The sequence below is a fragment of the Battus philenor genome, unplaced genomic scaffold, assembly GCF_028537555.1.
Source record: "Battus philenor isolate CCGP_79_NKW_IND1 unplaced genomic scaffold, ilBatPhil1.0.hap1 SCAF_38, whole genome shotgun sequence".
NCBI lineage: Eukaryota > Metazoa > Arthropoda > Insecta > Lepidoptera > Papilionidae > Battus > Battus philenor.
The window spans coordinates 150,177-170,138 of NW_027181702.1; the positions used below are offsets into that span (position 1 = coordinate 150,177).

At 42.8% G+C, this 19,962-nt stretch overlaps 52 non-coding genes across 52 annotated transcripts; all 52 read right to left on the reverse strand.

Annotated features, from left to right (window-relative positions):
* Positions 1–35: 35 nt before the first annotated feature.
* On the reverse strand, positions 36–154 carry LOC137928286 (5S ribosomal RNA). The gene has a single exon (XR_011108395.1). It is a non-coding gene; the product is annotated as a 5S ribosomal RNA (ribosomal RNA).
* Positions 155–308: 154 nt separating this feature from the next.
* On the reverse strand, positions 309–427 carry LOC137928288 (5S ribosomal RNA). The gene has a single exon (XR_011108397.1). It is a non-coding gene; the product is annotated as a 5S ribosomal RNA (ribosomal RNA).
* Positions 428–2,325: 1,898 nt separating this feature from the next.
* Positions 2,326–2,444, reverse strand: LOC137927908 (5S ribosomal RNA). The gene has a single exon (XR_011108036.1). It is a non-coding gene; the product is annotated as a 5S ribosomal RNA (ribosomal RNA).
* Positions 2,445–2,597: 153 nt separating this feature from the next.
* On the reverse strand, positions 2,598–2,716 carry LOC137928289 (5S ribosomal RNA). The gene has a single exon (XR_011108398.1). It is a non-coding gene; the product is annotated as a 5S ribosomal RNA (ribosomal RNA).
* A 153-nt stretch (positions 2,717–2,869) lies between these two features.
* LOC137928063 (5S ribosomal RNA) lies at positions 2,870–2,988 on the reverse strand. Its single transcript, XR_011108185.1, has one exon. It is a non-coding gene; the product is annotated as a 5S ribosomal RNA (ribosomal RNA).
* Positions 2,989–3,141: 153 nt separating this feature from the next.
* On the reverse strand, positions 3,142–3,260 carry LOC137928290 (5S ribosomal RNA). The gene has a single exon (XR_011108399.1). It is a non-coding gene; the product is annotated as a 5S ribosomal RNA (ribosomal RNA).
* A 154-nt stretch (positions 3,261–3,414) lies between these two features.
* On the reverse strand, positions 3,415–3,533 carry LOC137928291 (5S ribosomal RNA). The gene has a single exon (XR_011108400.1). It is a non-coding gene; the product is annotated as a 5S ribosomal RNA (ribosomal RNA).
* A 154-nt stretch (positions 3,534–3,687) lies between these two features.
* On the reverse strand, positions 3,688–3,806 carry LOC137928003 (5S ribosomal RNA). Its single transcript, XR_011108128.1, has one exon. It is a non-coding gene; the product is annotated as a 5S ribosomal RNA (ribosomal RNA).
* A 154-nt stretch (positions 3,807–3,960) lies between these two features.
* Positions 3,961–4,079, reverse strand: LOC137928292 (5S ribosomal RNA). The gene has a single exon (XR_011108401.1). It is a non-coding gene; the product is annotated as a 5S ribosomal RNA (ribosomal RNA).
* Positions 4,080–4,233: 154 nt separating this feature from the next.
* Positions 4,234–4,352, reverse strand: LOC137928004 (5S ribosomal RNA). Its single transcript, XR_011108129.1, has one exon. It is a non-coding gene; the product is annotated as a 5S ribosomal RNA (ribosomal RNA).
* A 154-nt stretch (positions 4,353–4,506) lies between these two features.
* On the reverse strand, positions 4,507–4,625 carry LOC137928005 (5S ribosomal RNA). Its single transcript, XR_011108130.1, has one exon. It is a non-coding gene; the product is annotated as a 5S ribosomal RNA (ribosomal RNA).
* Positions 4,626–4,778: 153 nt separating this feature from the next.
* LOC137928293 (5S ribosomal RNA) lies at positions 4,779–4,897 on the reverse strand. The gene has a single exon (XR_011108402.1). It is a non-coding gene; the product is annotated as a 5S ribosomal RNA (ribosomal RNA).
* Positions 4,898–5,051: 154 nt separating this feature from the next.
* LOC137928294 (5S ribosomal RNA) lies at positions 5,052–5,170 on the reverse strand. Its single transcript, XR_011108403.1, has one exon. It is a non-coding gene; the product is annotated as a 5S ribosomal RNA (ribosomal RNA).
* A 153-nt stretch (positions 5,171–5,323) lies between these two features.
* Positions 5,324–5,442, reverse strand: LOC137928295 (5S ribosomal RNA). The gene has a single exon (XR_011108404.1). It is a non-coding gene; the product is annotated as a 5S ribosomal RNA (ribosomal RNA).
* A 154-nt stretch (positions 5,443–5,596) lies between these two features.
* Positions 5,597–5,715, reverse strand: LOC137928296 (5S ribosomal RNA). The gene has a single exon (XR_011108405.1). It is a non-coding gene; the product is annotated as a 5S ribosomal RNA (ribosomal RNA).
* A 154-nt stretch (positions 5,716–5,869) lies between these two features.
* LOC137928006 (5S ribosomal RNA) lies at positions 5,870–5,988 on the reverse strand. The gene has a single exon (XR_011108131.1). It is a non-coding gene; the product is annotated as a 5S ribosomal RNA (ribosomal RNA).
* A 154-nt stretch (positions 5,989–6,142) lies between these two features.
* Positions 6,143–6,261, reverse strand: LOC137928297 (5S ribosomal RNA). The gene has a single exon (XR_011108406.1). It is a non-coding gene; the product is annotated as a 5S ribosomal RNA (ribosomal RNA).
* A 154-nt stretch (positions 6,262–6,415) lies between these two features.
* Positions 6,416–6,534, reverse strand: LOC137928007 (5S ribosomal RNA). The gene has a single exon (XR_011108132.1). It is a non-coding gene; the product is annotated as a 5S ribosomal RNA (ribosomal RNA).
* Positions 6,535–6,688: 154 nt separating this feature from the next.
* Positions 6,689–6,807, reverse strand: LOC137928008 (5S ribosomal RNA). Its single transcript, XR_011108133.1, has one exon. It is a non-coding gene; the product is annotated as a 5S ribosomal RNA (ribosomal RNA).
* A 153-nt stretch (positions 6,808–6,960) lies between these two features.
* Positions 6,961–7,079, reverse strand: LOC137928300 (5S ribosomal RNA). Its single transcript, XR_011108408.1, has one exon. It is a non-coding gene; the product is annotated as a 5S ribosomal RNA (ribosomal RNA).
* Positions 7,080–7,233: 154 nt separating this feature from the next.
* Positions 7,234–7,352, reverse strand: LOC137928301 (5S ribosomal RNA). Its single transcript, XR_011108409.1, has one exon. It is a non-coding gene; the product is annotated as a 5S ribosomal RNA (ribosomal RNA).
* A 1,885-nt stretch (positions 7,353–9,237) lies between these two features.
* On the reverse strand, positions 9,238–9,356 carry LOC137928302 (5S ribosomal RNA). The gene has a single exon (XR_011108410.1). It is a non-coding gene; the product is annotated as a 5S ribosomal RNA (ribosomal RNA).
* A 153-nt stretch (positions 9,357–9,509) lies between these two features.
* On the reverse strand, positions 9,510–9,628 carry LOC137928303 (5S ribosomal RNA). The gene has a single exon (XR_011108411.1). It is a non-coding gene; the product is annotated as a 5S ribosomal RNA (ribosomal RNA).
* Positions 9,629–9,782: 154 nt separating this feature from the next.
* Positions 9,783–9,901, reverse strand: LOC137928304 (5S ribosomal RNA). The gene has a single exon (XR_011108412.1). It is a non-coding gene; the product is annotated as a 5S ribosomal RNA (ribosomal RNA).
* A 153-nt stretch (positions 9,902–10,054) lies between these two features.
* On the reverse strand, positions 10,055–10,173 carry LOC137928305 (5S ribosomal RNA). Its single transcript, XR_011108413.1, has one exon. It is a non-coding gene; the product is annotated as a 5S ribosomal RNA (ribosomal RNA).
* Positions 10,174–10,327: 154 nt separating this feature from the next.
* On the reverse strand, positions 10,328–10,446 carry LOC137928306 (5S ribosomal RNA). Its single transcript, XR_011108414.1, has one exon. It is a non-coding gene; the product is annotated as a 5S ribosomal RNA (ribosomal RNA).
* A 154-nt stretch (positions 10,447–10,600) lies between these two features.
* LOC137928307 (5S ribosomal RNA) lies at positions 10,601–10,719 on the reverse strand. The gene has a single exon (XR_011108415.1). It is a non-coding gene; the product is annotated as a 5S ribosomal RNA (ribosomal RNA).
* A 154-nt stretch (positions 10,720–10,873) lies between these two features.
* LOC137928308 (5S ribosomal RNA) lies at positions 10,874–10,992 on the reverse strand. The gene has a single exon (XR_011108416.1). It is a non-coding gene; the product is annotated as a 5S ribosomal RNA (ribosomal RNA).
* A 153-nt stretch (positions 10,993–11,145) lies between these two features.
* On the reverse strand, positions 11,146–11,264 carry LOC137928309 (5S ribosomal RNA). The gene has a single exon (XR_011108417.1). It is a non-coding gene; the product is annotated as a 5S ribosomal RNA (ribosomal RNA).
* A 154-nt stretch (positions 11,265–11,418) lies between these two features.
* On the reverse strand, positions 11,419–11,537 carry LOC137928311 (5S ribosomal RNA). Its single transcript, XR_011108419.1, has one exon. It is a non-coding gene; the product is annotated as a 5S ribosomal RNA (ribosomal RNA).
* Positions 11,538–11,691: 154 nt separating this feature from the next.
* Positions 11,692–11,810, reverse strand: LOC137928312 (5S ribosomal RNA). The gene has a single exon (XR_011108420.1). It is a non-coding gene; the product is annotated as a 5S ribosomal RNA (ribosomal RNA).
* A 1,856-nt stretch (positions 11,811–13,666) lies between these two features.
* On the reverse strand, positions 13,667–13,785 carry LOC137928313 (5S ribosomal RNA). Its single transcript, XR_011108421.1, has one exon. It is a non-coding gene; the product is annotated as a 5S ribosomal RNA (ribosomal RNA).
* A 153-nt stretch (positions 13,786–13,938) lies between these two features.
* Positions 13,939–14,057, reverse strand: LOC137928314 (5S ribosomal RNA). Its single transcript, XR_011108422.1, has one exon. It is a non-coding gene; the product is annotated as a 5S ribosomal RNA (ribosomal RNA).
* Positions 14,058–14,211: 154 nt separating this feature from the next.
* On the reverse strand, positions 14,212–14,330 carry LOC137927891 (5S ribosomal RNA). The gene has a single exon (XR_011108019.1). It is a non-coding gene; the product is annotated as a 5S ribosomal RNA (ribosomal RNA).
* Positions 14,331–14,484: 154 nt separating this feature from the next.
* LOC137927946 (5S ribosomal RNA) lies at positions 14,485–14,603 on the reverse strand. Its single transcript, XR_011108072.1, has one exon. It is a non-coding gene; the product is annotated as a 5S ribosomal RNA (ribosomal RNA).
* Positions 14,604–14,757: 154 nt separating this feature from the next.
* LOC137928315 (5S ribosomal RNA) lies at positions 14,758–14,876 on the reverse strand. Its single transcript, XR_011108423.1, has one exon. It is a non-coding gene; the product is annotated as a 5S ribosomal RNA (ribosomal RNA).
* Positions 14,877–15,030: 154 nt separating this feature from the next.
* On the reverse strand, positions 15,031–15,149 carry LOC137928316 (5S ribosomal RNA). Its single transcript, XR_011108424.1, has one exon. It is a non-coding gene; the product is annotated as a 5S ribosomal RNA (ribosomal RNA).
* Positions 15,150–15,302: 153 nt separating this feature from the next.
* LOC137928317 (5S ribosomal RNA) lies at positions 15,303–15,421 on the reverse strand. The gene has a single exon (XR_011108425.1). It is a non-coding gene; the product is annotated as a 5S ribosomal RNA (ribosomal RNA).
* Positions 15,422–15,575: 154 nt separating this feature from the next.
* LOC137928318 (5S ribosomal RNA) lies at positions 15,576–15,694 on the reverse strand. Its single transcript, XR_011108426.1, has one exon. It is a non-coding gene; the product is annotated as a 5S ribosomal RNA (ribosomal RNA).
* Positions 15,695–15,847: 153 nt separating this feature from the next.
* Positions 15,848–15,966, reverse strand: LOC137928319 (5S ribosomal RNA). The gene has a single exon (XR_011108427.1). It is a non-coding gene; the product is annotated as a 5S ribosomal RNA (ribosomal RNA).
* Positions 15,967–16,119: 153 nt separating this feature from the next.
* On the reverse strand, positions 16,120–16,238 carry LOC137928054 (5S ribosomal RNA). Its single transcript, XR_011108177.1, has one exon. It is a non-coding gene; the product is annotated as a 5S ribosomal RNA (ribosomal RNA).
* A 154-nt stretch (positions 16,239–16,392) lies between these two features.
* LOC137927892 (5S ribosomal RNA) lies at positions 16,393–16,511 on the reverse strand. Its single transcript, XR_011108020.1, has one exon. It is a non-coding gene; the product is annotated as a 5S ribosomal RNA (ribosomal RNA).
* Positions 16,512–16,665: 154 nt separating this feature from the next.
* Positions 16,666–16,784, reverse strand: LOC137928320 (5S ribosomal RNA). Its single transcript, XR_011108428.1, has one exon. It is a non-coding gene; the product is annotated as a 5S ribosomal RNA (ribosomal RNA).
* Positions 16,785–16,937: 153 nt separating this feature from the next.
* LOC137928322 (5S ribosomal RNA) lies at positions 16,938–17,056 on the reverse strand. The gene has a single exon (XR_011108430.1). It is a non-coding gene; the product is annotated as a 5S ribosomal RNA (ribosomal RNA).
* A 154-nt stretch (positions 17,057–17,210) lies between these two features.
* Positions 17,211–17,329, reverse strand: LOC137927893 (5S ribosomal RNA). Its single transcript, XR_011108021.1, has one exon. It is a non-coding gene; the product is annotated as a 5S ribosomal RNA (ribosomal RNA).
* Positions 17,330–17,483: 154 nt separating this feature from the next.
* Positions 17,484–17,602, reverse strand: LOC137928323 (5S ribosomal RNA). The gene has a single exon (XR_011108431.1). It is a non-coding gene; the product is annotated as a 5S ribosomal RNA (ribosomal RNA).
* A 153-nt stretch (positions 17,603–17,755) lies between these two features.
* On the reverse strand, positions 17,756–17,874 carry LOC137928324 (5S ribosomal RNA). Its single transcript, XR_011108432.1, has one exon. It is a non-coding gene; the product is annotated as a 5S ribosomal RNA (ribosomal RNA).
* Positions 17,875–18,028: 154 nt separating this feature from the next.
* Positions 18,029–18,147, reverse strand: LOC137928325 (5S ribosomal RNA). Its single transcript, XR_011108433.1, has one exon. It is a non-coding gene; the product is annotated as a 5S ribosomal RNA (ribosomal RNA).
* Positions 18,148–18,301: 154 nt separating this feature from the next.
* LOC137927894 (5S ribosomal RNA) lies at positions 18,302–18,420 on the reverse strand. The gene has a single exon (XR_011108022.1). It is a non-coding gene; the product is annotated as a 5S ribosomal RNA (ribosomal RNA).
* Positions 18,421–18,574: 154 nt separating this feature from the next.
* Positions 18,575–18,693, reverse strand: LOC137928326 (5S ribosomal RNA). Its single transcript, XR_011108434.1, has one exon. It is a non-coding gene; the product is annotated as a 5S ribosomal RNA (ribosomal RNA).
* A 153-nt stretch (positions 18,694–18,846) lies between these two features.
* On the reverse strand, positions 18,847–18,965 carry LOC137928327 (5S ribosomal RNA). The gene has a single exon (XR_011108435.1). It is a non-coding gene; the product is annotated as a 5S ribosomal RNA (ribosomal RNA).
* A 154-nt stretch (positions 18,966–19,119) lies between these two features.
* Positions 19,120–19,238, reverse strand: LOC137928328 (5S ribosomal RNA). Its single transcript, XR_011108436.1, has one exon. It is a non-coding gene; the product is annotated as a 5S ribosomal RNA (ribosomal RNA).
* Between the last annotated feature and the right edge of the window lie 724 nt (positions 19,239–19,962).

Here is a 19,962-nt window from a genome sequence, read left to right on the forward strand (position 1 = left end):
CTAAAAAGGAACCGCCGAAAGAAAAACGCCAAAAAAGCCAACATCACGCGGTGTTCCCAGGCGGTCACCCATCCAAGTACTGACCGCGCCCGACGTTGCTTAACTTCGGTGATCGGACGAGAACCGGTGTATTCAACGTGGTATGGACGTTGGCGACTGATGGTCCTCGAAACGCAAACGCGAGAGGCGACATCGGAGAGAAATCTTCATTTTTTTGTTAATAATCTCCTATGAAAAATTAATAAAAGTTCATGGATTGAGAATATTGGAGCGCTAAAAAGGAACCGCCGAAAGAAAAACGCCAAAAAAGCCAACATCACGCGGTGTTCCCAGGCGGTCACCCATCCAAGTACTGACCGCGCCCGACGTTGCTTAACTTCGGTGATCGGACGAGAACCGGTGTATTCAACGTGGTATGGACGTTGGCGACCGTTCGTCTTCGATGCGCAAACACCATCTTGGTGATCTTCGAAACCGAATCCTAATTCTCTGTTATGTCTTTGTTATTTTCTTCAATATTTTTTTTTCAACGTCCACACTAAATAGATAAATCGGCGGAAATTGCATTACATAATAATGGCTACTGCTTGGTCTCAGAAATCTTTCCTTGTGAAGATTTGTACTTCAACGTCCACTCACATACAATACTTACCAGTGTATCGTATGTGCCTTTCGTTGTATAACAAATTTGAAAACTAAGTCGACATCTTCAGTATTTCCTTTGCGAAGTTAAACAATGTTTGTTACTATAATACATACTATGCCGCATGTACACGTCATAACAATGAACACATTCATAACACAGCTTTACACAAGTAGAGCCCTTTGCTACGTGCGAGCGTCATCGTGAAACTGGTACGCGCTCTACCAGCCTTATTCTTAGTTTTTAAGTTCACAGATTCTTCCGCTCCGTGAACTCAGCTCCGATGAAGCTGTCTTCGAGCTAAGAGCAATAACATCAACATAGAATAAGCATACAATGCAGTTTCATTTTTATTTTCAAGCCGTTACTATTGTTCAATTAAACTTATTATTATCTACATAAGGTTTGGAATATATTTTGGTTGTAAGAGAGTGATCGACACATATATATAATACGCCAATACCTCACCTTGCGTCGTAGTTAGGTTCCAAAAAAACACGACGCAAATTGAAACGCCGCAAAGTGAATTAAGATTTTCTATAGCAAAACACATAAAGATCGAAGATAGGTTCCAGGGTCACGAAAATACTACTTTTTAAAAAGAAAATTGAACAAAGTGAACATTTAAAAAACAAAAATAACATAACTCTGCCAATTAAATAAATTGTAATAATATTTACCTTTTTGATAACCAGAAACAACGCGTAAAAATTTATATTAATTTATTATTCTCTTTTAAAATAAGCACAACACACTACTTAATTAAAACTGAACTTTTAAAATTAGCAAAACAAAGTGAAAATAAAACTGTATTCAAATTGCGTTGATTTTTGGTTAGAAAGAGAATCCCCGAGTTTTGATGGCGTAACGCAATTAAAAACAAAAGTGTTGCCACCTTTTAAAAAATAAAATAAAATTGAATTAAAAAAGAAAACGACGCAAAGCGAAGTATTGGTGTACTCTTCAGCTTTAATGAAAGTTCTTTTCGCATCGAGTAGGCAACCTGCCCACGTTTTTTTCTTTTGTGTTTATGTACGTTAAACTCGATATTATCTATAACTAGCTGATCCCGCAAATGTTGTTTTGCAAAAAAAATATTTTTAATTTTTAATTTAAAAATAAGGGTTGATCGTAGAGGGGTAAAAATTTAAGGTTGTATGGTATTTATTTGGCGAAGAAGAGCGCCATCTACAGGGAAAATATTGAAATGGCAGAGTAACGACAGCGGACTCATCTAAATGCTACGAGATGGCAGTGTGATCGGCCTGAAAAAATCACCTTTTGTTACTAGAAAATAAAAACACAAAATATTAATAATTGGAATTGTTATCATAAAAAACAACCTGAACGCAATTGAAAACTATAAACAGTCAAGTAAGAAAGCGATCGTTCTTAAAGGTTTTTCTATGTACAAAGTATGATTAAAAAAATTGGTTACAGTATTTTAAAAGGATTTTGAAGGTGAAATCAAATTGGGTTTTATTTTGTGCTATAATAGTTCACACCGTGAACAAAAAAGGAGTCGTGTATCAAAATATTACAAAATTAGGCTAAGTATAAGACAGTAAAGAGCGCCAGTTTTAACAAAGATAAAAATTGACGAATGACATGCAAAACAAAAGTTTATGAATTGAGAATATTGGAGCGCTGAAAGGGAACCGCTGAAAGAAAAACGCCAAAAAAGCCAACATCACGCGGTGTTCCCAGGCGGTCACCCATCCAAGTACTGACCGCGCCCGACGTTGCTTAACTTCGGTGATCGGACGAGAACCGGTGTATTCAACGTGGTATGGAAGTTGGCGACCGTTCGTCTTCGAAACGCAAACGCGAGAGGCGACATCGGAGAGAAATCTTCATTTTTTTGTTAATAATCTCCTATGAAAAATTATTAAAGTTCATGGATTGAGAATATTGGAGCGCTAAAAAGGAACCGCCGAAAGAAAAACGCCAAAAAAGCCAACATCACGCGGTGTTCCCAGGCGGTCACCCATCCAAGTACTGACCGCGCCCGACGTTGCTTAACTTCGGTGATCGGACGAGAACCGGTGTATTCAACGTGGTATGGACGTTGGCGACCATTCGTCTTCGAAACGCAAACGCGAGACGCGACATCGGAGAGAAATCTTCATTTTTTTGTTAATAATCTCCTATGAAAAATTATTAAAGTTCATGGATTGAGAATATTGGAGCGCTAAAAAGGAACCGCCGAAAGAAAAACGCCAAAAAAGCCAACATCACGCGGTTTTCCCAGGCGGTCACCCATCCAAGTACTGACCGCGCCCGACGTTGCTTAACTTCGGTGATCGGACGAGAACCGGTGTATTCAACGTGGTATGGACGTTGGCGACCGTTCGTCTTCGAAACGCAAACGCGAGACGCGACATCGGAGAGAAATCTTCATTTTTTTGTTAATAATCTCCTATGAAAAATTATTAAAGTTCATGGATTGAGAATATTGGAGCGCTAAAAAGAAACCGCCGAGAGAAAAACGCCAAAAAAGCCAACATCACGCGGTGTTCCCAGGCGGTCACCCATCCAAGTACTGACCGCGCCCGACGTTGCTTAACTTCGGTGATCGGACGAGAACCGGTGTATTCAACGTGGTATGGACGTTGGCGAACGTTCGTCTTCGAAACGCAAACGCGAGACGCGACATCGGAGAGAAATCTTCATTTTTTTGTTAATAATCTCCTATGAAACATGGATAAAAGTTTATGGATTGAGAATATTGGAGCGCTAAAAAGGAACCGCCGAAAGAAAAACGCCAAAAAAGCCAACATCACGCGGTGTTCCCAGGCGGTCACCCATCCAAGTACTGACCGCGCCCGACGTTGCTTAACTTCGGTGATCGGACGAGAACCGGTGTATTCAACGTGGTATGGACGTTGGCGAACGTTCGTCTTCGAAACGCAAACGCGAGACGCGACATCGGAGAGAAATCTTCATTTTTTTGTTAATAATCTCCTATGAAACATGGATAAAAGTTTATGGATTGAGAATATTGGAGCGCTAAAAAGGAACCGCCGAAAGAAAAACGCCAAAAAAGCCAACATCACGCGGTGTTCCCAGGCGGTCACCCATCCAAGTACTGACCGCGCCCGACGTTGCTTAACTTCGGTGATCGGACGAGAACAGGTGTATTCAACGTGGTATGGACGTTGGCGACCGTTCGTCTTCGAAACGCAAACGCGAGACGCGACATCGGAGAGAAATCTTCATTTTTTTGTTAATAATCTCCTATGAAAAATTAATAAAAGTTTATGAATTGAGAATATTGGAGCGCTAAAAAGGAACCGCCGAAAGAAAAACGCCAAAAAAGCCAACATCACGCGGTGTTCCCAGGCGGTCACCCATCCAAGTACTGACCGCGCCCGACGTTGCTTAACTTCGGTGATCGGACGAGAACCGGTGTATTCAACGTGGTATGGACGTTGGCGAACGTTCGTCTTCGAAACGCAAACGCGAGAGGCGACATCGGAGAGAAATCTTCATTTTTTTGTTAATAATCTCCTATGAAAAATTAATAAAAGTTCATGGATTGAGAATATTGGAGCGCTAAAAAGGAACCGCCGAAAGAAAAACGCCAAAAAAGCCAACATCACGCGGTGTTCCCAGGCGGTCACCCATCCAAGTACTGACCGCGCCCGACGTTGCTTAACTTCGGTGATCGGACGAGAACAGGTGTATTCAACGTGGTATGGACGTTGGCGACCGTTCGTCTTCGAAACGCAAACGCGAGACGCGACATCGGAGAGAAATCTTCATTTTTTTGTTAATAATCTCCTATGAAAAATTAATAAAAGTTTATGAATTGAGAATATTGGAGCGCTAAAAAGGAACCGCCGAAAGAAAAACGCCAAAAAAGCCAACATCACGCGGTGTTCCCAGGCGGTCACCCATCCAAGTACTGACCGCGCCCGACGTTGCTTAACTTCGGTGATCGGACGAGAACAGGTGTATTCAACGTGGTATGGACGTTGGCGACCGTTCGTCTTCGAAACGCAAACGCGAGACGCGACATCGGAGAGAAATCTTCATTTTTTTGTTAATAATCTCCTATGAAAAATTTATAAAGTTCATGGATTGAGAATATTGGAGCGCTAAAAAGGAACCGCCGAAAGAAAAACGCCAAAAAAGCCAACATCACGCGGTGTTCCCAGGCGGTCACCCATCCAAGTACTGACCGCGCCCGACGTTGCTTAACTTCGGTGATCGGACGAGAACCGGTGTATTCAACGTGGTATGGACGTTGGCGACCGTTGGTCTTCGAAACGCAAACGCGAGACGCGACATCGGAGAGAAATCTTCATTTTTTTGTTAATAATCTCCTATGAAAAATTAATAAAAGTTTATGAATTGAGAATATTGGAGCGCTAAAAAGAAACCGCCGAGAGAAAAACGCCAAAAAAGCCAACATCACGCGGTGTTCCCAGGCGGTCACCCATCCAAGTACTGACCGCGCCCGACGTTGCTTAACTTCGGTGATCGGACGAGAACCGGTGTATTCAACGTGGTATGGACGTTGGCGACCGTTCGTCTTCGAAACGCAAACGCGAGACGCGACATCGGAGAGAAATCTTCATTTTTTTGTTAATAATCTCCTATGAAAAATTATTAAAGTTCATGGATTGAGAATATTGGAGCGCTAAAAAGAAACCGCCGAGAGAAAAACGCCAAAAAAGCCAACATCACGCGGTGTTCCCAGGCGGTCACCCATCCAAGTACTGACCGCGCCCGACGTTGCTTAACTTCGGTGATCGGACGAGAACCGGTGTATTCAACGTGGTATGGACGTTGGCGAACGTTCGTCTTCGAAACGCAAACGCGAGACGCGACATCGGAGAGAAATCTTCATTTTTTTGTTAATAATCTCCTATGAAACATGGATAAAAGTTTATGGATTGAGAATATTGGAGCGCTAAAAAGGAACCGCCGAAAGAAAAACGCCAAAAAAGCCAACATCACGCGGTGTTCCCAGGCGGTCACCCATCCAAGTACTGACCGCGCCCGACGTTGCTTAACTTCGGTGATCGGACGAGAACCGGTGTATTCAACGTGGTATGGACGTTGGCGAACGTTCGTCTTCGAAACGCAAACGCGAGACGCGACATCGGAGAGAAATCTTCATTTTTTTGTTAATAATCTCCTATGAAACATGGATAAAAGTTTATGGATTGAGAATATTGGAGCGCTAAAAAGGAACCGCCGAAAGAAAAACGCCAAAAAAGCCAACATCACGCGGTGTTCCCAGGCGGTCACCCATCCAAGTACTGACCGCGCCCGACGTTGCTTAACTTCGGTGATCGGACGAGAACAGGTGTATTCAACGTGGTATGGACGTTGGCGACCGTTCGTCTTCGAAACGCAAACGCGAGACGCGACATCGGAGAGAAATCTTCATTTTTTTGTTAATAATCTCCTATGAAAAATTAATAAAAGTTTATGAATTGAGAATATTGGAGCGCTAAAAAGGAACCGCCGAAAGAAAAACGCCAAAAAAGCCAACATCACGCGGTGTTCCCAGGCGGTCACCCATCCAAGTACTGACCGCGCCCGACGTTGCTTAACTTCGGTGATCGGACGAGAACCGGTGTATTCAACGTGGTATGGACGTTGGCGAACGTTCGTCTTCGAAACGCAAACGCGAGAGGCGACATCGGAGAGAAATCTTCATTTTTTTGTTAATAATCTCCTATGAAAAATTAATAAAAGTTCATGGATTGAGAATATTGGAGCGCTAAAAAGGAACCGCCGAAAGAAAAACGCCAAAAAAGCCAACATCACGCGGTGTTCCCAGGCGGTCACCCATCCAAGTACTGACCGCGCCCGACGTTGCTTAACTTCGGTGATCGGACGAGAACAGGTGTATTCAACGTGGTATGGACGTTGGCGACCGTTCGTCTTCGAAACGCAAACGCGAGACGCGACATCGGAGAGAAATCTTCATTTTTTTGTTAATAATCTCCTATGAAAAATTAATAAAAGTTTATGAATTGAGAATATTGGAGCGCTAAAAAGGAACCGCCGAAAGAAAAACGCCAAAAAAGCCAACATCACGCGGTGTTCCCAGGCGGTCACCCATCCAAGTACTGACCGCGCCCGACGTTGCTTAACTTCGGTGATCGGACGAGAACAGGTGTATTCAACGTGGTATGGACGTTGGCGACCGTTCGTCTTCGAAACGCAAACGCGAGACGCGACATCGGAGAGAAATCTTCATTTTTTTGTTAATAATCTCCTATGAAAAATTATTAAAGTTCATGGATTGAGAATATTGGAGCGCTAAAAAGGAACCGCCGAAAGAAAAACGCCAAAAAAGCCAACATCACGCGGTGTTCCCAGGCGGTCACCCATCCAAGTACTGACCGCGCCCGACGTTGCTTAACTTCGGTGATCGGACGAGAACCGGTGTATTCAACGTGGTATGGACGTTGGCGACCGTTGGTCTTCGAAACGCAAACGCGAGACGCGACATCGGAGAGAAATCTTCATTTTTTTGTTAATAATCTCCTATGAAAAATTAATAAAAGTTTATGAATTGAGAATATTGGAGCGCTAAAAAGAAACCGCCGAGAGAAAAACGCCAAAAAAGCCAACATCACGCGGTGTTCCCAGGCGGTCACCCATCCAAGTACTGACCGCGCCCGACGTTGCTTAACTTCGGTGATCGGACGAGAACCGGTGTATTCAACGTGGTATGGACGTTGGCGACAGATGGTCTTCGAAACGCAAACACCATCTTGGTGATCTTCGAAACCGAATCCTAATTCTTTGTTATGTCCTTGTTATTTTCTTCAATATTTTTTTTTCAACGTCCACACTAAATAGATAAATCGGCGGAAATTGCATTACATAATAATGGCTACTGCTTGGTCTCAGAAATCTTTCCTTGTGAAGTTTTGTACTTCATCGTCCACTCACATACAATACTTACCAGTGTATCGTATGTGCCTTTCGTTGTATAACAAATTTGAAAACTAAGTCGACATCTTCAGTATTTCCTTTGCGAAGTTAAACAATGTTTGTTACTATAATACATACTATGCCGCATGTACACGTCATAACAATGAACACATTCATAACACAGCTTTACACAAGTAGAGGCCTTTGCTACGTGCGAGCGTCATCGTGAAACTGGTACGCGCTCTACCAGCCTTATTCTTAGTTTCTATGTTCACAGATTCTTCCGCTCCGTGAACTCAGCTCCGATGCAGCTGTAAACGCCTTCGAGCTAAGAGCAATAACATCAACATAGAATAAGTATACAATGCAGTTTCATTTTTATTTTCAAACCGTTACTATTGTTCAATTAAACTTATTATTGTCTACATAAGGTTTGGAATATATTTTGGTTGTAAGAGAGAGATCGACACATATATAATACGCCAATACCTCACTTTGCGTAGTGGTTACGTTTCAGAAAAACACGACGCAAATTGAAACGCCGCAAAGTGAATTAAGATTTTCTATAGCAAACCACATAAAGATCGAAGATAGGTACCAGGGTCACGAAAATATTACTTTTTAAAAAGAAAATTGAACAAACAGAAATAAAATAACTCTGCCAATTAAATAAATTGTAATAATATTAACCTTTTTGGTAACCAGAAACAACGCGTAAAAATTTTTATAAATTTATTATTCTCTTTTAAAATAAGCACAACACACTACTTAATTAAAACTGAACTTTTAAAATTAGCAAAACAAAGTGAAAATAAAACTGTATTCAAATTGCGTTGATTTTTGGTTAGAAAGAGAATCCCCGAGTTTTGATGGCGTAACGCAATTAAAAACAAAAGTGTTGCCACCTTTTAAAAAATAAAATAAAATAGAATTAAAAAAAAAACGACGCAAAGCGAAGTATTGGTGTACTCTTCAGCTTTAATGAAAGTTCTTTTCGCATCGAGTAGGCAACCTGCCCACGTTTTTTTCTTTTGTGTTTATGTAAGTTAAACTCGATATTATCTATAACTAGCTGATCCCGCAAATGTTGTTTTGCAAAAAAAATATTTTTAATTTTCAATTTAAAAATAAGGGTTGATCGTAGAGGGGTAAAAATTTAAGGTTGTATGGTATTTATTTGGCGAAGAAGAGCGCCATCTACAGGGAAAATATTGAAATGGCAGAGTAACGACAGCGGACTCATCTAAATGCTACGAGATGGCAGTGTGATCGGCCTGAAAAAATCACCTTTTGTTACTAGAAAATAAAAACACAAAATATTAATAATTGGAATTGTTATCATAAAAAACAACCTGAACGCAATTGAAAACTATAAACAGTCAAGTAAGAAAGCGATCGTTCTTAAAGGTTTTTCTATGTATAAAGTATGATTAAAAAAATTGGTTACAGTATTTTAAAAGGATTTTGAAGGTGAAATCAAATTGGGTTTTATTTTGTGCTATAATAGTTCACACCGTGAACAAAAAAGGAGTCGTGTATCAAAATATTACAAAATTAGGCTAAGTATAAGACAGTAAAGAGCGCCAGTTTTAACAAAGATAAAAATTGACGAATGACATGCAAAACAAAAGTTTATGAATTGAGAATATTGGAGCGCTGAAAGGGAACCGCTGAAAGAAAAACGCCAAAAAAGCCAACATCACGCGGTGTTCCCAGGCGGTCACCCATCCAAGTACTGACCGCGCCCGACGTTGCTTAACTTCGGTGATCGGACGAGAACCGGTGTATTCAACGTGGTATGGACGTTGGCGACCGTTCGTCTTCGAAACGCAAACGCGAGAGGCGACATCGGAGAGAAATCTTCATTTTTTTGTTAATAATCTCCTATGAAAAATTATTAAACTTCATGGATTGAGAATATTGGAGCGCTAAAAGGGAACCGCCGAAAGAAAAACGCCAAAAAAGCCAACATCACGCGGTGTTCCCAGGCGGTCACCCATCCAAGTACTGACCGCGCCCGACGTTGCTTAACTTCGGTGATCGGACGAGAACCGGTGTATTCAACGTGGTATGGACGTTGGCGACTGATGGTCCTCGAAACGCAAACGCGAGAGGCGACATCGGAGAGAAATCTTCATTTTTTTGTTAATAATCTCCTATGAAACATGGATAAAAGTTTATGGATTGAGAATATTGGAGCGCTAAAAAGGAACCGCCGAAAGAAAAACGCCAAAAAAGCCAACATCACGCGGTGTTCCCAGGCGGTCACCCATCCAAGTACTGACCGCGCCCGACGTTGCTTAACTTCGGTGATCGGACGAGAACCGGTGTATTCAACGTGGTATGGACGTTGGCGACCGTTCGTCTTCGAAACGCAAACGCGAGACGCGACATCGGAGAGAAATCTTCATTTTTTTGTTAATAATCTCCTATGAAAAATTATTAAAGTTCATGGATTGAGAATATTGGAGCGCTAAAAAGAAACCGCCGAGAGAAAAACGCCAAAAAAGCCAACATCACGCGGTGTTCCCAGGCGGTCACCCATCCAAGTACTGACCGCGCCCGACGTTGCTTAACTTCGGTGATCGGACGAGAACCGGTGTATTCAACGTGGTATGGACGTTGGCGACAGATAGTCCTCGAAACGCAAACGCGAGAGGCGACATCGGAGAGAAATCTTCATTTTTTTGTTAATAATCTCCTATGAAACATGGATAAAAGTTTATGGATTGAGAATATTGGAGCGCTAAAAGGGAACCGCCGAAAGAAAAACGCCAAAAAAGCCAACATCACGCGGTGTTCCCAGGCGGTCACCCATCCAAGTACTGACCGCGCCCGACGTTGCTTAACTTCGGTGATCGGACGAGAACCGGTGTATTCAACGTGGTATGGACGTTGGCGACAGATGGTCCTCGAAACGCAAACGCGAGAGGCGACATCGGAGAGAAATCTTCATTTTTTTGTTAATAATCTCCTATGAAACATGGATAAAAGTTTATGGATTGAGAATATTGGAGCGCTAAAAAGGAACCGCCGAAAGAAAAACGCCAAAAAAGCCAACATCACGCGGTGTTCCCAGGCGGTCACCCATCCAAGTACTGACCGCGCCCGACGTTGCTTAACTTCGGTGATCGGACGAGAACCGGTGTATTCAACGTGGTATGGACGTTGGCGACAGATGGTCCTCGAAACGCAAACGCGAGAGGCGACATCGGAGAGAAATCTTCATTTTTTTGTTAATAATCTCCTATGAAACATGGATAAAAGTTTATGGATTGAGAATATTGGAGCGCTAAAAGGGAACCGCCGAAAGAAAAACGTCAAAAAAGCCAACATCACGCGGTGTTCCCAGGCGGTCACCCATCCAAGTACTGACCGCGCCCGACGTTGCTTAACTTCGGTGATCGGACGAGAACCGGTGTATTCAACGTGGTATGGACGTTGGCGACAGATAGTCCTCGAAACGCAAACGCGAGAGGCGACATCGGAGAGAAATCTTCATTTTTTTGTTAATAATCTCCTATGAAAAATTATTAAAGTTCATGGATTGAGAATATTGGAGCGCTAAAAAGGAACCGCCGAAAGAAAAACGCCAAAAAAGCCAACATCACGCGGTGTTCCCAGGCGGTCACCCATCCAAGTACTGACCGCGCCCGACGTTGCTTAACTTCGGTGATCGGACGAGAACCGGTGTATTCAACGTGGTATGGACGTTGGCGACAGATGGTCCTCGAAACGCAAACGCGAGAGGCGACATCGGAGAGAAATCTTCATTTTTTTGTTAATAATCTCCTATGAAACATGGATAAAAGTTTATGGATTGAGAATATTGGAGCGCTAAAAGGGAACCGCCGAAAGAAAAACGCCAAAAAAGCCAACATCACGCGGTGTTCCCAGGCGGTCACCCATCCAAGTACTGACCGCGCCCGACGTTGCTTAACTTCGGTGATCGGACGAGAACCGGTGTATTCAACGTGGTATGGACGTTGGCGACTGATGGTCCTCGAAACGCAAACGCGAGAGGCGACATCGGAGAGAAATCTTCATTTTTTTGTTAATAATCTCCTATGAAAAATGGATAAAAGTTTATGGATTGAGAATATTGGAGCGCTAAAAAGGAACCGCCGAAAGAAAAACGCCAAAAAAGCCAACATCACGCGGTGTTCCCAGGCGGTCACCCATCCAAGTACTGACCGCGCCCGACGTTGCTTAACTTCGGTGATCGGACGAGAACCGGTGTATTCAACGTGGTATGGACGTTGGCGACCGTTAGTCTTCGATGCGCAAACACCATCTTGGTGACCTCCGAAACCGAATCCTAATTCTCTGTTATGTCCTTGTTATTTTCTTCAACATTTTTTTTTCAACGTCCACACTAAATAGATAAATCGGCGGAAATTGCATTACATAATAATGGCTACTGCTTGGTCTCAGAAATCTTTCCTTGTGAAGTTTTGTACTTCATCGTCTACTCACATACAATATAACAAATTTGAAAGCTAAGTCGACATCTTCACTATTTCCTTTGCGAAGTTAAACAATGTTTGTTACTACAATACATACTATGCCGCATGTACACGTCATAACAATGAACACATTCATAACACAGCTTTACACAAGTAGAGGCCTTTGCTACGTGCGAGCGTCATCGTGAAACTGGTACGCGCTCTACCAGCCTTATTCTTAGTTTCTATGTTCACAGATTCTTCCGCTCCGTGAACTCAGCTCCGAGCTCCGAGCTGTAAAAGCCTTCGAGCTAAGAGCAATAACATCAACATAGAATAAGATACAATGCAGTTTCATTTTTATTTTCAAACCGTTACTATTGTTCAATTAAACTTATTATTGTCTACATAAGGTTTGGAATATATTTTGGTTGTAAGAGAGTGATCGACACATATATAATACGCCAATACCTCACTTTGCGTAGTGGTTACGTTTCAGAAAAACACGACGCAAATTGAAACGCCGCAAAGTGAATTAAGATTTTCTATAGCAAACCACATAAAGACCGAAGATAGGTACCAGGGTCACGAAAATATTACTTTTTAAAAAGAAAATTGAACAAACAAAAATAAAATAACTCTGCCAATTAAATAAATTGTAATAATATTAACCTTTTTGGTAACCAGAAACAACGCGTAAAAATTTATATAAATTTATTATTCTCTTTTAAAATAAGCACAACACACTACTTAATTAAAACTGAACTTTTAAAATTAGCAAAACAAAGTGATAATAAAACTGTATTCAAATTGCGTTGGTTTTTGGTTAGAAAGAGAATCCCCGAGTTTTGATGGCGTAACGCAATTAAAAACAAAAGTGTTGCCATCTTTTAAAAAATAAAATTAAATTAAATAAAAAAAAAAAAACGACGCAAAGCGAAGTATTGGTGTACTCTTCAGCTTTAATGAAAGTTCTTTTCGCATCGAGAAGGCAACCTGCCCACGTTTTTTTCTTTTGTGTTTATGTACGTTAAACTCGATATTATGTATAACTAGCTGATCCCGCAAATGTTGTTTTGCAAAAAAAATATTTTTCATTTTTAATTTAAAAATAAGGGTTGATCGTAGAGGGGTAAAAATTTAGGGTTGTATGGTATTTATTTGGCGAAGAAGAGCGCCATCTACAGGGAAAATATTGAAATGGCAGAGTAACGACAGCGGACTCATCTAAATGCTACGAGATGGCAGTGTGATCGGCCTGAAAAAATCACCTTTTGTTACTAGAAAATAAAAGCACAAAATATTAATAATTTGAATTGTTATCACAAAAAACAACCTGAACGCAATTGAAAAATATAAATAGTCAAGTAAGAAAGCGATCCTTCTTAAAGGTTTTTCTATGTATAAAGTATGATTAAAAAAATTGGTTACAGTATTTTAAAAGGATTTTGAAGGTGAAATCAACTTGGGTTTTATTTTGTGCTATAATAGTTCACATCGTGAACAAAAAAGGAGTCGTGTATCAAAATATTACAAAATTAGGCTAAGTATAAGACAGTAAAGAGCGCCAGTTTTAACAACGATAAAAATTGACGAATGACATGCAAATCAAAAGTTTATGAATTAAGAATATTGGAGCGCTAAAAGGGAACCGCCGAAAGAAAAACGCCAAAAAAGCCAACATCACGCGGTGTTCCCAGGCGGTCACCCATCCAAGTACTGACCGCGCCCGACGTTGCTTAACTTCGGTGATCGGACGAGAACCGGTGTATTCAACGTGGTATGGACGTTGGCGAAAATTGGTCTTTGAAACGCAAACGCGAGAGGCGACATCGGAGAGAAATCTTCATTTTTTTATTAATAATCTCCTATGAAAAATGGATAAAACTTTATGGATTGAGAATGTTGGAGCGCTAAAAAGGAACCGCCGAAAGAAAAACGCCAAAAAGCCAACATCACGCGGTGTTCCCAGGCGGTCACCCATCCAAGTACTGACCGCGCCCGACGTTGCTTAACTTCGGTGATCGGACGAGAACCGGTGTATTCAACGTGGTATGGACGTTGGCGACTGATGGCCCTCGAAACGCAAACGCGAGAGGCGACATCGGAGAAAAATCTTCATTTTTTTGTTAATAATCTCCTATGAAAAATGGATAAAAGTTTATAGATTGAGAATGTTGGAGCGCTAAAAAGGAACCGCCGAAAGAAAAACGCCAAAAAAGCCAACATCACGCGGTGTTCCCAGGCGGTCACCCATCCAAGTACTGACCGCGCCCGACGATGCTTAACTTCGGTGATCGGACGAGAACCGGTGTATTCAACGTGGTATGGACGTTGGCGAAAATTGGTCTTTGAAACGCAAACGCGAGAGGCGACATCGGAGAGAAATCTTCATTTTTTTGTTAATAATCTCCTATGAAAAATGGATAAAAGTTTACGGATTGAGAATATTGGAGCGCTAAAAAGGAACCGCCGAAAGAAAAACGCCAAAAAAGCCATCATCACGCGGTGTTCCCAGGCGGTCACCCATCCAAGTACTGACCGCGCCCGACGTTGCTTAACTTCGGTGATCGGACGAGAACCGGTGTATTCAACGTGGTATGGACGTTGGCGACTGATGGTCTTCGAAACGCAAACGCGAGAGGCGACATCGGAGAGAAATCTTCATTTTTTTGTTAATAATCTCCTAAGAAAAATGGATAAAAGTTTACGGATTGAGAATATTGGAGCGCTAAAAAGGAACCGCCGAAAGAAAAACGCCAAAAAAGCCAACATCACGCGGTGTTCCCAGGCGGTCACCCATCCAAGTACTGACCGCGCCCGACGTTGCTTAACTTCGGTGATCGGACGAGAACCGGTGTATTCAACGTGGTATGGACGTTGGCGACAGATGGTCTTCGAAACGCAAACGCGAGAGGCGACATCGGAGAGAAATCTTCATTTTTTTGTTAATAATCTCCTACGAAAAATGGATAAAAGTTTACGGATTGAGAATATTGGAGCGCTAAAAAGGAACCGCCGAAAGAAAAACGCCAAAAAAGCCAACATCACGCGGTGTTCCCAGGCGGTCACCCATCCAAGTACTGACCGCGCCCGACGTTGCTTAACTTCGGTGATCGGACGAGAACCGGTGTATTCAACGTGGTATGGACGTTGGCGACAGATGGTCTTCGAAAAGCAAACGCGAGAGGCGACATCGGAGAGAAATCTTCATTTTTTTGTTAATAATCTCCTATGAAAAATGGATAAAAGTTTACGGATTGAGAATATTGGAGCGCTAAAAAGGAACCGCCGAAAGAAAAACGCCAAAAAGCCAACATCACGCGGTGTTCCCAGGCGGTCACCCATCCAAGTACTGACCGCGCCCGACGTTGCTTAACTTCGGTGATCGGACGAGAACCGGTGTATTCAACGTGGTATGGACGTTGGCGACTGATGGTCTTCGAAAAGCAAACGCGAGAGGCGACATCGGAGAGAAATCTTCATTTTTTTGTTAATAATCTCCTATGAAAAATGGATAAAAGTTTACGGATTGAGAATATTGGAGCGCTAAAAAGGAACCGCCGAAAGAAAAACGCCAAAAAAGCCAACATCACGCGGTGTTCCCAGGCGGTCACCCATCCAAGTACTGACCGCGCCCGACGTTGCTTAACTTCGGTGATCGGACGAGAACCGGTGTATTCAACGTGGTATGGACGTTGGCGACTGATGGTCTTCGAAAAGCAAACGCGAGAGGCGACATCGGAGAGAAATCTTCATTATTTTGTTAATAATCTCCTATGAAAAATGGATAAAAGTTTACGGATTGAGAATATTGGAGCGCTAAAAAGGAACCGCCGAAAGAAAAACGCCAAAAAGCCAACATCACGCGGTGTTCCCAGGCGGTCACCCATCCAAGTACTGACCGCGCCCGACGTTGCTTAACTTCGGTGATCGGACGAGAACCGGTGTATTCAACGTGGTATGGACGTTGGCGACTGATGGTCTTCGAAAAGCAAACGCGAGAGGCGACATCGGAGAGAAATCTTCATTTTTTTGTTAATAATCTCCTATGAAAAATGGATAAAAGTTTACGGATTGAGAATATTGGAGCGCTAAAAAGGAACCGCCGAAAGAAAAACGCCAAAAAGCCAACATCACGCGGTGTTCCCAGGCCGTCACCCATCCAAGTACTGACCGCGCCCGACGTTGCTTAACTTCGGTGATCGGACGAGAACCGGTGTATTCAACGTGGTATGGACGTTGGCGACTGATGGCCCTCGAAACGCACACGCGAGAGGCGACATCGGAGAAAAATCTTCATTTTTTTGTTAATAATCTCCTATGAAAAATGGATAAAAGTTTATAGATTGAGAATGTTGGAGCGCTAAAAAGGAACCGCCGAAAGAAAAACGCCAAAAAAGCCAACATCACGCGGTGTTCCCAGGCGGTCACCCATCCAAGTACTGACCGCGCCCGACGATGCTTAACTTCGGTGATCGGACGAGAACCGGTGTATTCAACGTGGTATGGACGTTGGCGAAAATTGGTCTTCGAAACGCAAACGCGAGAGGCGACATCGGAGAGAAATCTTCATTTTTTTGTTAATAATCTCCTATGAAAAATGGATAAAAGTTTACGGATTGAGAATATTGGAGCGCTAAAAAGGAACCGCCGAAAGAAAAACGCCAAAAAAGCCAACATCACGCGGTGTTCCCAGGCGGTCACCCATCCAAGTACTGACCGCGCCCGACGTTGCTTAACTTCGGTGATCGGACGAGAACCGGTGTATTCAACGTGGTATGGACGTTGGCGAAAATTGGTCTTTGAAACGCAAACGCGAGAGGCGACATCGGAGAGAAATCTTCATTTTTTTATTAATAATCTCCTATGAAAAATGGATAAAACTTTATGGATTGAGAATGTTGGAGCGCTAAAAAGGAACCGCCGAAAGAAAAACGCCAAAAAGCCAACATCACGCGGTGTTCCCAGGCGGTCACCCATCCAAGTACTGACCGCGCCCGACGTTGCTTAACTTCGGTGATCGGACGAGAACCGGTGTATTCAACGTGGTATGGACGTTGGCGACTGATGGCCCTCGAAACGCACACGCGAGAGGCGACATCGGAGAAAAATCTTCATTTTTTTGTTAATAATCTCCTATGAAAAATGGATAAAAGTTTATAGATTGAGAATGTTGGAGCGCTAAAAAGGAACCGCCGAAAGAAAAACGCCAAAAAAGCCAACATCACGCGGTGTTCCCAGGCGGTCACCCATCCAAGTACTGACCGCGCCCGACGATGCTTAACTTCGGTGATCGGACGAGAACCGGTGTATTCAACGTGGTATGGACGTTGGCGAAAATTGGTCTTCGAAACGCAAACGCGAGAGGCGACATCGGAGAGAAATCTTCATTTTTTTGTTAATAATCTCGTATGAAAAATGGATAAAAGTTTACGGATTGAGAATATTGGAGCGCTAAAAAGGAACCGCCGAAAGAAAAACGCCAAAAAAGCCAACATCACGCGGTGTTCCCAGGCGGTCACCCATCCAAGTACTGACCGCGCCCGACGTTGCTTAACTTCGGTGATCGGACGAGAACCGGTGTATTCAACGTGGTATGGACGTTGGCGACTGATGGTCTTCGAAAAGCAAACGCGAGAGGCGACATCGGAGAGAAATCTTCATTTTTTTGTTAATAATCTCCTATGAAAAATGGATAAAAGTTTACGGATTGAGAATATTGGAGCGCTAAAAAGGAACCGCCGAAAGAAAAACGCCAAAAAGCCAACATCACGCGGTGTTCCCAGGCGGTCACCCATCCAAGTACTGACCGCGCCCGACGTTGCTTAACTTCGGTGATCGGACGAGAACCGGTGTATTCAACGTGGTATGGACGTTGGCGACTGATGGTCTTCGAAAAGCAAACGCGAGAGGCGACATCGGAGAGAAATCTTCATTTTTTTGTTAATAACCTCCTATGAAAAATGGATAAAAGTTTACGGATTGAGAATATTGGAGCGCTAAAAAGGAACCGCCGAAAGAAAAACGCCAAAAAAGCCAACATCACGCGGTGTTCCCAGGCGGTCACCCATCCAAGTACTGACCGCGCCCGACGTTGCTTAACTTCGGTGATCGGACGAGAACCGGTGTATTCAACGTGGTATGGACGTTGGCGACTGATGGCCCTCGAAACGCACACGCGAGAGGCGACATCGGAGAAAAATCTTCATTTTTTTGTTAATAATCTCCTATGAAAAATGGATAAAAGTTTATAGATTGAGAATGTTGGAGCGCTAAAAAGGAACCGCCGAAAGAAAAACGCCAAAAAAGCCAACATCACGCGGTGTTCCCAGGCGGTCACCCATCCAAGTACTGACCGCGCCCGACGATGCTTAACTTCGGTGATCGGACGAGAACCGGTGTATTCAACGTGGTATGGACGTTGGCGAAAATTGGTCTTCGAAACGCAAACGCGAGAGGCGACATCGGAGAGAAATCTTCATTTTTTTGTTAATAATCTCGTATGAAAAATGGATAAAAGTTTACGGATTGAGAATATTGGAGCGCTAAAAAGGAACCGCCGAAAGAAAAACGCCAAAAAAGCCAACATCACGCGGTGTTCCCAGGCGGTCACCCATCCAAGTACTGACCGCGCCCGACGTTGCTTAACTTCGGTGATCGGACGAGAACCGGTGTATTCAACGTGGTATGGACGTTGGCGACTGATGGTCTTCGAAAAGCAAACGCGAGAGGCGACATCGGAGAGAAATCTTCATTTTTTTGTTAATAATCTCCTATGAAAAATGGATAAAAGTTTACGGATTGAGAATATTGGAGCGCTAAAAAGGAACCGCCGAAAGAAAAACGCCAAAAAGCCAACATCACGCGGTGTTCCCAGGCGGTCACCCATCCAAGTACTGACCGCGCCCGACGTTGCTTAACTTCGGTGATCGGACGAGAACCGGTGTATTCAACGTGGTATGGACGTTGGCGACTGATGGTCTTCGAAAAGCAAACGCGAGAGGCGACATCGGAGAGAAATCTTCATTTTTTTGTTAATAACCTCCTATGAAAAATGGATAAAAGTTTACGGATTGAGAATATTGGAGCGCTAAAAAGGAACCGCCGAAAGAAAAACGCCAAAAAAGCCAACATCACGCGGTGTTCCCAGGCGGTCACCCATCCAAGTACTGACCGCGCCCGACGTTGCTTAACTTCGGTGATCGGACGAGAACCGGTGTATTCAACGTGGTATGGACGTTGGCGACCGTTCGTCTTCGATGCGCAAACACCATCTTGGTGATCTTCGAAACCGAATCCTAATTCTCTGTTATGTCCTTGTTATTTTCTTCAATATTTTTTTTTCAACGTCCACACTAAATAGATAAATCGGCGGAAATTGCATTACATAATAATGGCTACTGCTTGGTCTCAGAAATCTTTCCTTGTGAAGATTTGTACTTCATCGTCCACTCACATACAATATTTACCAGTGTATCGTATGTGCCTTTCGTTGTATAACAAATTTGAAAACTAAGTCGACATCTTCAGTATTTCCTTTGCGAAGTTAAACAATGTTTGTTACTATAATACATACTATGCCGCATGTACACGTCATAACAATGAACACATTCATAACACAGCTTTACACAAGTAGAGGCCTTTGCTACGTGCGAGCGTCATCGTGAAACTGGTACGCGCTCTACCAGCCTTATTCTTAGTTTTTATGTTCACAGAGTCTTCCGCTCCGTGAACTCAGCTCCGATGAAGCTGTAAAAGCCTTCGAGCTAAGAGCAATAACATCAACATAGAATAAGTACACAATGCAGTTTCATTTTTATTTTCAAACCGTTACTATTGTTCAATTAAACTTATTATTGTCTACATAAGGTTTGGAATATATTTTGGTTGTAAGAGAGTGATCGACACATATATAATACGCCAATACCTCACTTTGCGTAGTGGATACGTTCTAGAAAAACACGACGC